Source organism: Lactuca virosa, chromosome 4 (assembly GCF_052849685.1).
Source record: "Lactuca virosa cultivar CGN04683 chromosome 4, Lactuca_virosa_CGN04683_v6, whole genome shotgun sequence".
NCBI classification, from domain to species: domain Eukaryota; kingdom Viridiplantae; phylum Streptophyta; class Magnoliopsida; order Asterales; family Asteraceae; genus Lactuca; species Lactuca virosa.
In genome coordinates, this window is record NC_136429.1 from 86,953,084 (window position 1) to 86,966,215 (window position 13,132).

At 32.8% G+C, this 13,132-nt stretch overlaps 1 long non-coding RNA gene across 4 annotated transcripts; it reads right to left on the minus strand.

Annotated features, from left to right (window-relative positions):
• Positions 1–8,097: 8,097 nt before the first annotated feature.
• Positions 8,098–10,092, minus strand: LOC145109886 (uncharacterized). 4 transcript variants are annotated; one of them, XR_013709297.1, is made up of 7 exons: positions 9,614–10,092; positions 9,298–9,365; positions 9,116–9,150; positions 8,835–8,940; positions 8,633–8,725; positions 8,472–8,539; positions 8,098–8,384 (listed from the first exon to the last, which is right to left on the minus strand). It is a non-coding gene; the product is annotated as an uncharacterized LOC145109886 (long non-coding RNA). The 4 variants fall into 4 exon arrangements; XR_013709300.1 differs by having other exon boundaries at positions 9,046–9,150; XR_013709298.1 differs by having other exon boundaries at positions 9,116–9,163.
• Between the last annotated feature and the right edge of the window lie 3,040 nt (positions 10,093–13,132).

Sequence of the window (13,132 nt, forward strand, 5' to 3'; positions counted from 1 at the left end):
GAGTTGCCTCCTTACAGATTATGTCAATATGGTCCTTCCAGAATTAACATTATACTTCCAACTGTCCTTGAGCAACCAATCTTTGGTAAACCTTAGATTGTCCTCGACAATTGCTTAATCATTTAAGTCATATCTAATTCTAGACCTTTTCCCTTCATAATGCCCCAGGCATTTGGAAAATTTTAGAAAGGATGAATATAGCACATGTAATCGATCCTATATCCGAAGCATATGGGACACGATTCATGATGTCTCACATAAAGACTAAACCAGTCTTTTGCTATAATATTTCCATTTCAATTTGCCAAGTTCTCAAAATTCAGATTATGAAAAGGGATGCTGTAATCATAATCGAATTTTAGAACGCAAATAATGGACCCATATATAGAATTTCCTTATGTTGAGCCATTCCAACATGAAATTCATATATATATATATATCCTTGATTAAATACGATTAAAATCTCAATCTAAGCTTTTAGAATTGAAATGAAGTATAATTTCCTCTCCCTTAATTATAGCAAAACAACTTTTTCAACCCCTGCAACCTCACGAATTGAAACTTTTGTTTTCTATAATTAACATTGCTAACTTGCAACCGTTGTCATAATTATCATGCTCCCACTAACATGATGATTATTAGCATAACACTTATGCTCCCACTAGCTTTGACATGTACTCAGAAATCAGCTGACTTTCTTACCAAAGTTCAGATTTCTGATACTAGATTGTTTTGATAAAACTTTATCAAAATCATACACCTCTCTTAGATAGCTCACATGTGTGTCTAAACAATTTTAGAACTATGAAAAGGGATGTCGTAATCATAGTCTCAATTGTTTAGACCTTTGCCACTTCTCACAAGTCCATGTTAGTGTGCCGGTAAACCACACACGCTCCACTAACGACTTTGAGAATGCAAATATCACAATTGCTATCTAGCTAAAATCTACTTAGTGAAAGTGTTTCCTCACAATCATTTTCATGAATCGGAGAGAAACCTTATGACACTTAGATTTAATAGTGTATGTGTTCTTATCCATGTGAATTTGTCAAAACCATAATCACAAGACAAGGTTAGTGACAAATCCAAACTCATATTGATTAAACTTGTGCAATCTTAAATTCTTGCCATTTGGCAGCTCAGGTGCCTGCCATTGCTTCCAAGTAGTTGTGCAACCAATTGAGAACTCTCAGAACTCCTATGCAAAGCCAACTTGAATAGGCACAAAAATTTCAACACGATAGGTTATAAACCTCAAGTCGTGTGCTAGTGAAGGACTTTAGGTTTTATTCTTGATTAAGTCTTGAAACTTTCAAGAGCTTTAAGACTCCCGCTGTCCTCTTGACATATAAGACTCCCTTGTCAAATATTCAAGAGATAGTGCAGATTCTTTATCAAGACTAACACTTTACACAATTGGCCTAAGTTGGTCTCTGTTTTATCCAAAACATCACAACTTACCAATTTCAAATGTACAAGAGTAGATAACCTTTTACTCTTACATTTGACTAGTGTTAACAAACCCTCTTTAAGATATGTCACTCAAGTTACAATCTTGGAGTATGACTCTAAGAATTGTTTTGGAATGAAGTATGACTCATCTTTTTGATTTAACCATTCAAACAATTCATGACTCCTCTTCTTAGTCATAAGAATGCACTAAGATGACTTTAGAGGACCAATTGTGATATGGTATCTTAATCATTAAGATGATCATAAACATGATACTAAAGTACTCTCCCATCTTTTCAGATTTGAGAAACTTTTATCTTTCTGCCATACTTTGATTCTTCTTATTCGTTCTGTCTCACATTGAAACTTCTCCAATGCTACAGACTTATACTTAAACTTATAAGTATAACCATATTTACTGAACTTAAGTAAATCATGACGAATAGTCTTCTTGATCTTTTGTGGTGGACTTTACCAGTGCACAAGAATGTGTACTCGATCCCTTAGTCCTTTCCTTATTCACATAAGGAATTAGTATTAATTTTCCAAGCTCAAAGTTCTCATTCATCATACTATACAACTTGCATGATTCCAAGTTTCGGTCCAATTGAACCTTGGGTGATGAGAATCTTTCCTTATTTGGTAATATTAGACACTACCACAACCGAAAGAATCAAATCCATTTTTCCAATATTGCTATCAATGGAATCTTATAAGCAACAACTTTTCACAAATGCCATTGTAAGGATACTTAAAATAAATAAAATCAAAACCTTTTTCTTTTATTTTATAACTTTGCGGAAAAACTTATCCTTACAATCCATATGAAAACCTTGTTGTTATCTATTCCTAAGAAATATAAATATCATAACTCTTAAGTAATAGCCCAAAATTCTGATCACCGAACCATGCGATTGAAATCCATCTTCGCGATCAGAATCAGCATGTACTTAATAGAGTTAGACAATGGACTTTACCTGAAGTAGAGCCAAACTTATTGACTTTAACATCCATAGGTAAATTTGGCAGCTTCGTAACCAATGCCCCTTCCTTTGGCAATAGTTACCTATGGACCCTTGATAATGGGACTATCTCAGACTTTGCCTCTCTCTTTACCATTGGGTCAACTGAGTTGACTATGGCCGATCCCTTTCCATTGGGAAGAGAGAGCTTTACTGGATATCCAATGTCATCATTGTCAATGTCCATAGCGTTTTAGGAAGTTGATCTTAGCAAATAGATAAGATCATTAAGGTTCTTGTCTTAGTCTGTTTCATAGGATTCCCAAAAGAACTCACTATGTGACTTAGAAAGTAGTTGAGCCACCAACTTTCTCAAGACTTTGACACCCAACTCTCCCGGCTTGTCAATATGTGACTACATCTCCAAGATGTGATCACACCTAGACCTTGCCTTGCCAATAGGGCTTGAGTGACCTTAAACTTTTTAGGAACTTGTGGGTTAGGGAGAATAATTGGAGGAGGTGAAAGAAGTATGATATCCATGGGACATCATCTTCATTTAGGAAAGCTTGTTTCAAGAGATTTGGGAAGATCATAAATGTCTAGACCAGACATCTTTTTGGGAGATATTCAAGATAGTTGATTTAAAGTCCTTAATATGACACCCAATATGAAATATTAAGGCTAGGACCCAACAAACTATTTTATAACTTAGAAGAGGGATGCCGTAATCCAAGCTATAAAATATTTGAAGGTAGGTGAATGACGATTCACCAATTTCCACCATGAAAAACGAAATAATTTATTAGGTTTTAATTGGATTTGAAAGTCCTAGATCTTTGAGATTCATTGAACTGTTCAAAGGCATGTTTCAATCTCGAGTGTGCCCTTCAGGTTTTGTGACTGGGATGCCGAGGATCACAAAACAAGGTGTGAATAACCATGAAAATATACTTGGTACCCTTAATATTTACTCCTTAATCAGTGTGCCGGTTAACCACACACGCTCCACCGATACTATGATAAATATTAAGTTACCCTTTGCCTACCTTGTTAAGTCCAGGTTAGTGTGTCGGTTAACCACACACGCTCCACTAACGGTTTAAACAAAGTGCAAAGTGTAATTTCATGGATTAGCACCTTATTCACATTTTCCTAAGTAACTAAGATTGGGAATTTATAAGTGTTTAGTCACTTAGTATTTATCATTAATACTTTTAATGAAGGGAGAATTATAGTCCTTGTCATACCCGTTCGGCTAACGACCCTCCACCAGTCAAGGAAGCGGTGGGTGAGAGTGGACACCCATTAAACTGCCATTTTATAGGCAGTAACCTTATACCCCCCTTATAGACCGACTTCGTGAATGAGGCCTACTAACGGTAAGACTGACTTTACTCTTATACATATATATAAATATTATTAACTTCTAATATTATAAAGTATAAGGGTTGAATTTTAACTTTTAAAATTCTAAGGGCTAACTTGGAATTAAAGTATTCATAAGTGAAAACTTTTCAAATTCCAAAACTTGAGGGCAAGTTTTGAAACTATTCAAAACTAATTAATTCCATAACTTATGAGTTTAAAGTAGTTTTAATTAAAAAAAAACTCTTCAAGTTCCATAACTTGAGGACAAGTTATGGAAGACTTTAAACTAATTAATAAAAAAAAATAACTTTTTTTTATTGTAACTTATGGAACTAATTAAGGTTACACTTTTTTTTTAATTTAATGAAGAGACTCTTGAACCTCCATAACTTGAGGACAAGTTATGGAGTCATAAAACCATTTAATTAGAACTAGACTCTTCATTTTGTAACCTTTGCCAACTTTTATGAGTTTTATGATTCTTAAATGTGACTTTTCATATAACTTGAGGACAAGTTACAAAAACACACTTTGGAATCAACTCTTAGATTAAAATGGATTGAAAACAATTATTTCACACAACTTTTCTATTAATCTAAGAACCTCATAAGAACAAGATAATTCAAATCATCAATCTTCAAGAAATTAGCATGAACATACAAACTAATACAAATCTTGAAATTATGACAATTATCTTAGAAATTGGATTAGCATGAACATTACCACATCAAAAACAAGTTTATAAGTCCAAAAACATCTTAGGGTAATGTTCCTAGTCCAATTCCAGCCAAAATAATCGAATATATGCATCCAACTCGATTTTTAAGCTATTTTTGCAAGTATAACAAGAAAACAAGCCTAGGCTCTGATACCACTGTTGGGTTATGAGAATTCTAACACTCCTAAGTGTACATGCAACCCTAAATACCTTGGATCTATGTTTTCTCTATTATACATACAATTATGAACATCCAAGGTATTATCCTAATCTAGCATACAAAATAATAAATATAACAAGATAGAATACATACCTCTTTGATGTAGAATTTCTTCATGAAGCTTGAGTGCCTAGTGCCCCAAGTGTGACACCTCAAATGGTTCACACAACACCAAATACACTTGGAATAACTTGAGAGAAACTTGAACACTCCTTGAAATCGTCTAGCCCTCACACTCACACATTAGTGCACGATTTATTGAGCCATGAGATTCTTTTATATGGTGGCTATTAGGGTTACACCGTGTAACTTATAACTTTACCCATTCCTTATGCTCCATGGATTTTAACCTCCATGGAGTATCCATGGGTCACCCCATGGACTTAGTCCAACATAAAGAATCTTGGATCACAAGCCCACATATATAAGAATGAATGATTTACACAATCAACCCATATATTTAATTAGTCTCCTTTTGATCACTTAATTAATTCCAAATTAATTCTTGATCAATACTAATTAAATAACCTTATTAATATATTAGAACTTATAATATATTAACCAACCTTAAGTGTTATTTCTCTCATTATAGTCTATCCAAATGCATGATGCCATGCAACCCAAATGGACCATGACGGGTCGGGTCAAATCTTACCAATTATAGTTATGGACTTAGACATTAATCCAACAGGACCCTTCAGTCATGTATCTCATTAAGGACCCTCCGGTTTCACAGCTCGGTTTGGACCCTCTGGTCCTAACTCAATAAGGCATACAATAATATACAACATAAATCACAAAGACAGAATGCATAATATATCACATGACTCAGTATAAGCACATAAGACCCTCCGGTCAATAACTCAGGCAAGACCCTCCGGTCAAACAATATTACCACTCAAGTAAGTATAGTGAGAAGACTCACCTCGTGGGTAAAGCAAGTATGTCTCGTGCTCAATGGTCGATCTAGACTCCGCCTACATATATCATAATCATCTCTAATTACACTTTATAATAACAACTCTAAAGGTGTTAAGCTAACCCCCTTTACTAATTCTTGAAAAGGGTAAAAGACCATTTTACCCCTCCATGGTCTCTGAAATCCACAACTTGACCAAACCCTAAAAGTCAACAGAAGTCAACGCTTAAGTCAACAATCCATGTTGACCCAACTCGTTGAGTGCATCTAGCGACTCGTCGAGTTCCTCATGTTCTCAGAAAATCGGGAAAATCCAACTCAACTCGCCGAGTTGTCTCACCAACTCATCGAGTTTGCATGTGTCCAGGAAAATGGGGAAACCCTAACCAACTCGTCGATTTGGCTAACCAACTCGTCGAGTTCCTTCAGCCTTCTCTCTCATTCAGACGTTATTAAGCGAGATTAAAGCCCCAAACTCTAAATCTAGCATTCTAAGGCTGAAATACCACATAAAGTTGCAAGATTTACGTCCATGCATGGCATATAGGGCTAAGTTTGCCAAAATAAAGCTCCAACAAAGGGTTTAAGGCATGGAAGTTGGCCAAAGCTTGAGTCTTTAGGCCTTAAGGGCCTAATAATGTCCAGATCTGAAGTCTTAGCTTCAAGGCATGCTTAAAACCACTAATGACTCAAGAAGAAGCTAGAAATGGCCATAAACTCTCTAATGGAGAGATCTAACAAACAAGTGATCAAGGTAAAAGCTTTTTACCTCCAAATGACAACTACTACTGGATGGATGTCGGATCTAAAGACTTATTCTTGTTCCAAGCCTTTTACTCCTCAAGTTCCTTCAAAGAATGCACCAAAACCCACACTCTTAGCCTCTCTCTCTCTCTCACAGTGGAAGATAGCTCGATTAGGGTTTCTCTCAGGGTGATAAGGTGATGAGGGAGGCGGGGTAAAGGACTTAAGGTCCTTTAAATAGGGTGCACACCCTAAAAATTAGGGTTTTCTCTTTCAGATCCAACTCATCGAGTTTGGTCCACCAAATCTTCGAGTTGACTTTTAAAACCACGCAGCCAATCTCAATCTCTACTCGACGAGTTGGGGCCTTCAACTCGTCGAGTTGCCCTGACAATATGCATAAAATGGATATTTAAATTTATACCTGGGAGTCGGGATGTTACAATATGTACTATCAACTCACATATAACATTATTGTATCTAAACTCACATACAACATTATTGTATCTAAACCCACCAATAATGACGAAGATACCCTCCAATATGATCAATATAAATTTCTTTACAATGTCGAAGAATAGAAAATTCAGCAACAACAAAACATACTACAAACCAAGTAGCTTAAAGTGTAACGATATCAGGGGTTGACGGAAAGGTGTCATTAGCCAAAGTTTGGAGGTTCAAGTCTCGCTAGAAACAAAAAAAATATAGAGTTAGAAGTAGGATAGTGGATGTGTGTGTTAATCATTCTAAAAAACAAAGTATACTACGAATATCTAAAATATTGACCTCTCTAAAGTCTCGAGCATTGATACCGCTTGTTGTGAAAATGATGTAAAAGATTTTTAACAACCTGTTGAATACAAATAATAGATAAAACATTATTTGGGAACATCTCTCTCATAATATATATATATATATATATATATATATATATATATATATCATTTATTTTTAACTATATATTTTGAAACTCACACAACTATTCAACTTTTAAATATAAAAAAGGTAATGTTACTTAATTAATTAATTGAAGGAGGGTGTTTATTTTTAACATTTTTTAAGTTATTTTCATTATAAAAAATAATTATTAAAAGTATAAGTATAGTTTTTATTTATTTATTTATTATTATTTTTTAGAAACAAAAAAATAATCAACCTACTCCTAAATATCATATATATATCTTCTTTATGATTTGAACCTATAACCTTTCATTTGAAAGAGTTACTTCTTACCATTAAACCATTGACCATTTGGTATAACTTCTATTTATATATAAGCAATATATAAATATAAATATTTCATTTGACCTCATATATTCTATATTTTGATAATGATACCGTATCTAAGAATATATTTTGATATTTTGTTTATTTGTTATTATTATAATAAAAACTTATTACACTCTTAAATATTTTATCACAACTAGAGAAGTGTCCCATGCTTTACGGGGTTGGAAGCCTTCAATGAAAAGTTAATTTGTATTCTTGTTGCATGTTAACAATATGAAAGATGATTATGTACGTAAATTTCATTTTGATAGTTGTTTGTTAAATCTACACAACATGATATCATAGCATCCATCTATTAACCATTTTATAAACTGACTATATATATATATATATATATATATATATATATATATATATATATATATATATATATAACAATGAATAACAATCTACTTTGTTGCTATGTCACAAAATATAAAAATAGACAGATTGAATAATGGAATGGGTATGTTGCATTTTGCACAAAAGATATTAGTCTGATCAAGCAATAAACCCACATCACAATATCAAGATTTATTTTGAAAAGCTCTGAATGAAGTGCAGTTACATGACGATATGATTAACATTCAAAAGTAGAAAACCACGCAAAAAAATTACATGGAACCTATGATATCGTAAGGATATTTAGTTGTGTATATACGTTCTTTGACATATACATTAACAGAGGTCGACACATCAATATCCATTGGCATTGCTTTGCAACTGCAAGTGAAATGTACCGAATTATGAGTATAGTAAACTCAAATTTCTAAGCATATAATAGGTGATTAGGAAAATTACTTTCATTACCATATATGAAACAAAGGTGGCTACTCTACAAACATCTCATAGTTGATACCACTGAAAGACAAGACAACCTGAAAAAGATTAACAATTTAAAAATCATATTTTACATTTTATTTTATATAAAAATGTAATTATATTTAATTTAAAAAACTAAATCAATAAACCTTAGAGGATTCAATAATATATTTGTTTCTTTTTCTTCAGATTTCCATGTGAAAGCCTCTATGCTCTTTCTGCAATAATTAATTTAGGGCATGCTAAAAAAGAAAAAACGAGAAAAAAAAAAGAAAACATGATCAGAAATGGAAGGAAATAGCAATGTACTTTGATATATTAAGGAATAATAGATCTTAAATGTTTATGTACCTGCCAATTGGACATTAAGATTGACCATGCTTTGACCTTATGTACTCCATGATAGCCTTCTTTTCATATACATGCCTTCTTTTCATATATATGCTTGAAATCCATCCTGTAATAGAATATATTAATGAATAAGAGATCTTAAAAGTAATATCAATAGTAGCAATGCAAAAAAGTCACTACAATGAAGTTGTAATAAAATTACCCACATTACCCTCAAACAGTCAATATCTAATGATCTACAAACACATTATAATTTTGGGCACCAATAATATGAACAATACCAATTGTCATCTTCTTTCTTCATCATGTATTCATCCTACATTAATAAACTGAAACTCAGCATCAGTAAAACATATAATTCCCTTTCTATTGTACTAAGAACATCATTATAATAACACATATCTTCGTTCTTCAGTTCCAATATTAAGACATTAAACGAAAAAAAGAAGAAAAAGTGTAAAACCTTGAGTTTGAATCCATGTAGTTGGTCTGAATCCTCTATGCTGGACCATGATTGTGACATGTGCGTGTCTGTTATCACAAAACAGAAATCCAAAGAACCGATAAACCACAAAATTAGTCAATTCGAGGATAAACCTAAAAATACAGGAAGACATGTATATATTACCGAAAAGTAACCTATAAACCGAATAATCATAAAAAAATCAACAAATTCAGGGAAAGTTGTAGATTTGTTATAACTTTTCTTTAGTTTGAACCGAAAAATCATTATGAATTAGGAATAACAGAAGTCGAGCAAGTGTAGAAATTAAACCTACCTTTCTTTCTTTCTGTTGAATTTAGATGAACATCGATGAACATGAGAGGTGAAAATTTTGGGGAAAAGGAAGAATGGTCATTGAGAATCAATTTTTGGTCTCTACACATCTGATGTGTTTGCGATTTCAGTAGCATCTTTCGTTGCTACCCGATCCGACGATATTTGGCGAGAGAGCAAGGCGATGGGGTGGAAGAAGAAGAGGGAGCATCGGTGAGATTTTAAGAGGTTGTTGCGATATTGGATTATTGTGGGTTCAACAGATGAAGAAGAATAGGAGGAGAAGACATATGGGTTTGTCTGAGCGGAAGAAGCGGTGGTAGAGCAGAAGAGGATTAATGTTAGTATGAGAGAGGAGAACAATCGACACCTTTTGGAGCAAGAGATGAAAAACCGGATGTTGAGGAAGTATCGATGAGGTTGCTTTCATGGATTTGAGAGGCGATAAAGATACAATGAGGTGACGGTGAGCGGTGGCAGCAGAAGGTATCCAGTAGTTGAGGCGGTGGACTAACCCATGTAGACTGAAATAACCCCAGGAACAGTAACCCTGGTCAGGTACTGTTCCTAAGGAAACAAACTTTTAATCTATATATATAATGTTTTTACCATATTATTTTGTTAAGGTTGGTGTAGAATCTATAACTTGTGTTTATTCTTAGAAAACTCGAAAAATGCTCTCATAAGTAACATAATTATACATCATGAAATATATATATATATATATATATATATATATATATATATATATATATATATATATATATATAGAGAGAGAGAGAGAGAGAGAGAGAGGAGTTAATATCAATAAATAACAAGTAATAGTATTTGGTTTGCTCTTTGGACCACTTATCTTTTAATTGTGCTTAATAGGCTAACTAAATATGTTTTTAGGTGAGTAAATTATACGAATGGTCCATATGGTTTGGGGTAATTTGTATGTTTGATCCCTAACTTATTTTTTTAACTCTGAAGGTCCTTACTGTTTGTTTTTGTTGCGCGCTTGGTCCCTGTCTTACATAAAAATATTATTTTGCCCTTGATTTTTTGTTTTATTTAAATAAACACACCCTAACCCCACTTCCACGTCACCTTACGTTACCTTACCTACCCAACTTTATTTAAATAGATTAAAAAATCAAGGGAAAATAGTCTTTTTAAGTAACACAGGGACCAAACGCGAAAATAAAACTGTAGGGACCTTCCGAGTTAAAAAAATAAGTTAAGGACCAAACATGAAAATTACCTCAAACCATAGGGACTATTCATGTAATTTACGCTTTTTAGGTTCTAATCACCATTAGAGTGGATTTCATCCGGTTAATTCTCTCATATTGGATACCACATGTAACGTTCTTATATTTTCTGGCTATACTATTTTTTATTAGAAATAATTAATTAAATAATAAAGTTTTAAATTATTTAAAAATAAGTGAATAAAACGAAAATATAATAATAATTGCATTTATTGGGTTGTGAAGTAACATCTATAATTAAATTAGATTGAACAGTTAGTTTAGCAAATATATAAAACTAAGGTTATGTATATATACCATAGGATCTATGTTTTAGTAGTTATAACAACCTAATTTTAAAATCAAACTAAAAATAGATAAAATACTAACCTCTTGTTGCTTTGATTGTGATCTCGTAACTAACATCTCTTGTAATGGATGAACGACCTAAAGTAGAATCTTTCTAATGTAGGTAGACCCACAACTCCAAAAAACTAATAAGGATTAACACCAGTGTAGGGTTTTTCGAAATTTCTATCGCTCTAAGAGAGGGGTTATAATTTTCGAAGAGAGGAGAGAGAAATAGATTGGACAGTATTGGGAGAAGGAATCGGCAACAAGGGTATCCTTCATAGTATTTTGCTTGGAATTTTTCCACGTTACTTACACTCGAATGTTGAGTCTTTCATAGTATTCTTCTTGGAACTTTTCCATGTTATTGCTCCTCAGTTTAGCATGAACACCCATCCCAACTCAGAACATGAGTTGTTCCTGTCAGTTTGGAAACTCACATCAGTGTACCCTGTAACTCTAAACTAATTTCTGCCTCCATATACTTAGTGCATATCCTTAATCTTCTCAAATACTTGAGGATATTATTTGTTGGATTAAGGTGTCTAAGGTCCTAACTAAATTGGTATAGTGTTGATGAATAAAAGTAAAGTCCTTTTTGGATTGCCCTCCTAACCAAGAAATGGCTTGGTAAATCATACGAGAGAGATAAATGATCTATTAATATATTATATGATTAATATATTAATTAGAAATAATAACAAATAATTAAGAATTAATCATAATTAATTTGGACTTAAATTTGGGTTAATTAGAATTAATTAAAGTTGCAAGGACTAAGTTGTAATTGTGCAATAGTTGAACAAAAGAGAGAATCTAGAACCCTCCTAAGGGGTGGACGGTTTAGCACCCTTGGATAGGGTTTGGAAGCCTCCAACTGATAAAAGGAAACTAGATAAATACTGATTTGAACTATTAATATTTTAAGTTCAAATCTAGGGTTTTTGGGATTATTAGGCAGCGATATAAAGGGGATTAATCCTTGTATTTTCGACCTAAGCATTACCACAAGAGAATTCTAAAAATTCTCCATCATCTCCCTCTCTCCTTTAATCCTAGGGTTTCTTGAGTTTTGGGTGTGACACATTATAGGCTACCATACTTTTGGAGCTAGTTTTTCAACGAGAATACAAAGGGTTTTTTTATTAGCTTAATTTGAATTATGCAAAAGGTATGTGGCTTTACTTATGAATTTGATTTCACAGGGTTTATAGTTTTTTTCATAAGTATGTTGCTATTAATAGTGAAAAGACATAGATCTCATTTAAGTTGCATGTACCCTTAAGGGTTAATTGAAATTTCATATGTACAATGTAATTATAACATGAATATCCCAATAGTGGTATCAGAGCTATGCATTTTCAATTGATAGTGCATAATAGATGAAACCTGAAAAACAAAAAGAAAAATTATTCGCAGGATGCGACGCGTCTTTCAAAAAATCGGATTTACTTGGATTGACTTGCCTAATTCGATTAGTAGGTTAATTATTAATATTTATCTGTAATTTTATCTGATAAAATCCAAACCAAATAATACTAGATAATTTTTAAAACCTAATTCGAATTTTGAGGAAGTAGATATGGAAACAAATATTTAATTATAAGATAATTAAATTGAATTATCCTTAATGAATTTTGATATAGTATTTAATTAATGGTTTAATTAAATGATAATTATCAAATCCATGATTGGTTTAAAAGATTAATTATTTAATTGTTTAATTTAGATAATTAAATTTAAACCTTGTGTTTTGAAAAGTTTTTGTTGGGTCAAAGTATATAGTGAGAGGTCGAAAGCCGTCAGAGTCTGTATCTGTCGAAAGTGATTGCGTTTCGACATGTTATCTATTTATAAGATAATATTGTTTCGATTCTTAATGTTTAGTCCTTGTATTTTTTTTGTCTGTTGTACCCTATAAATATGGTAAGTGC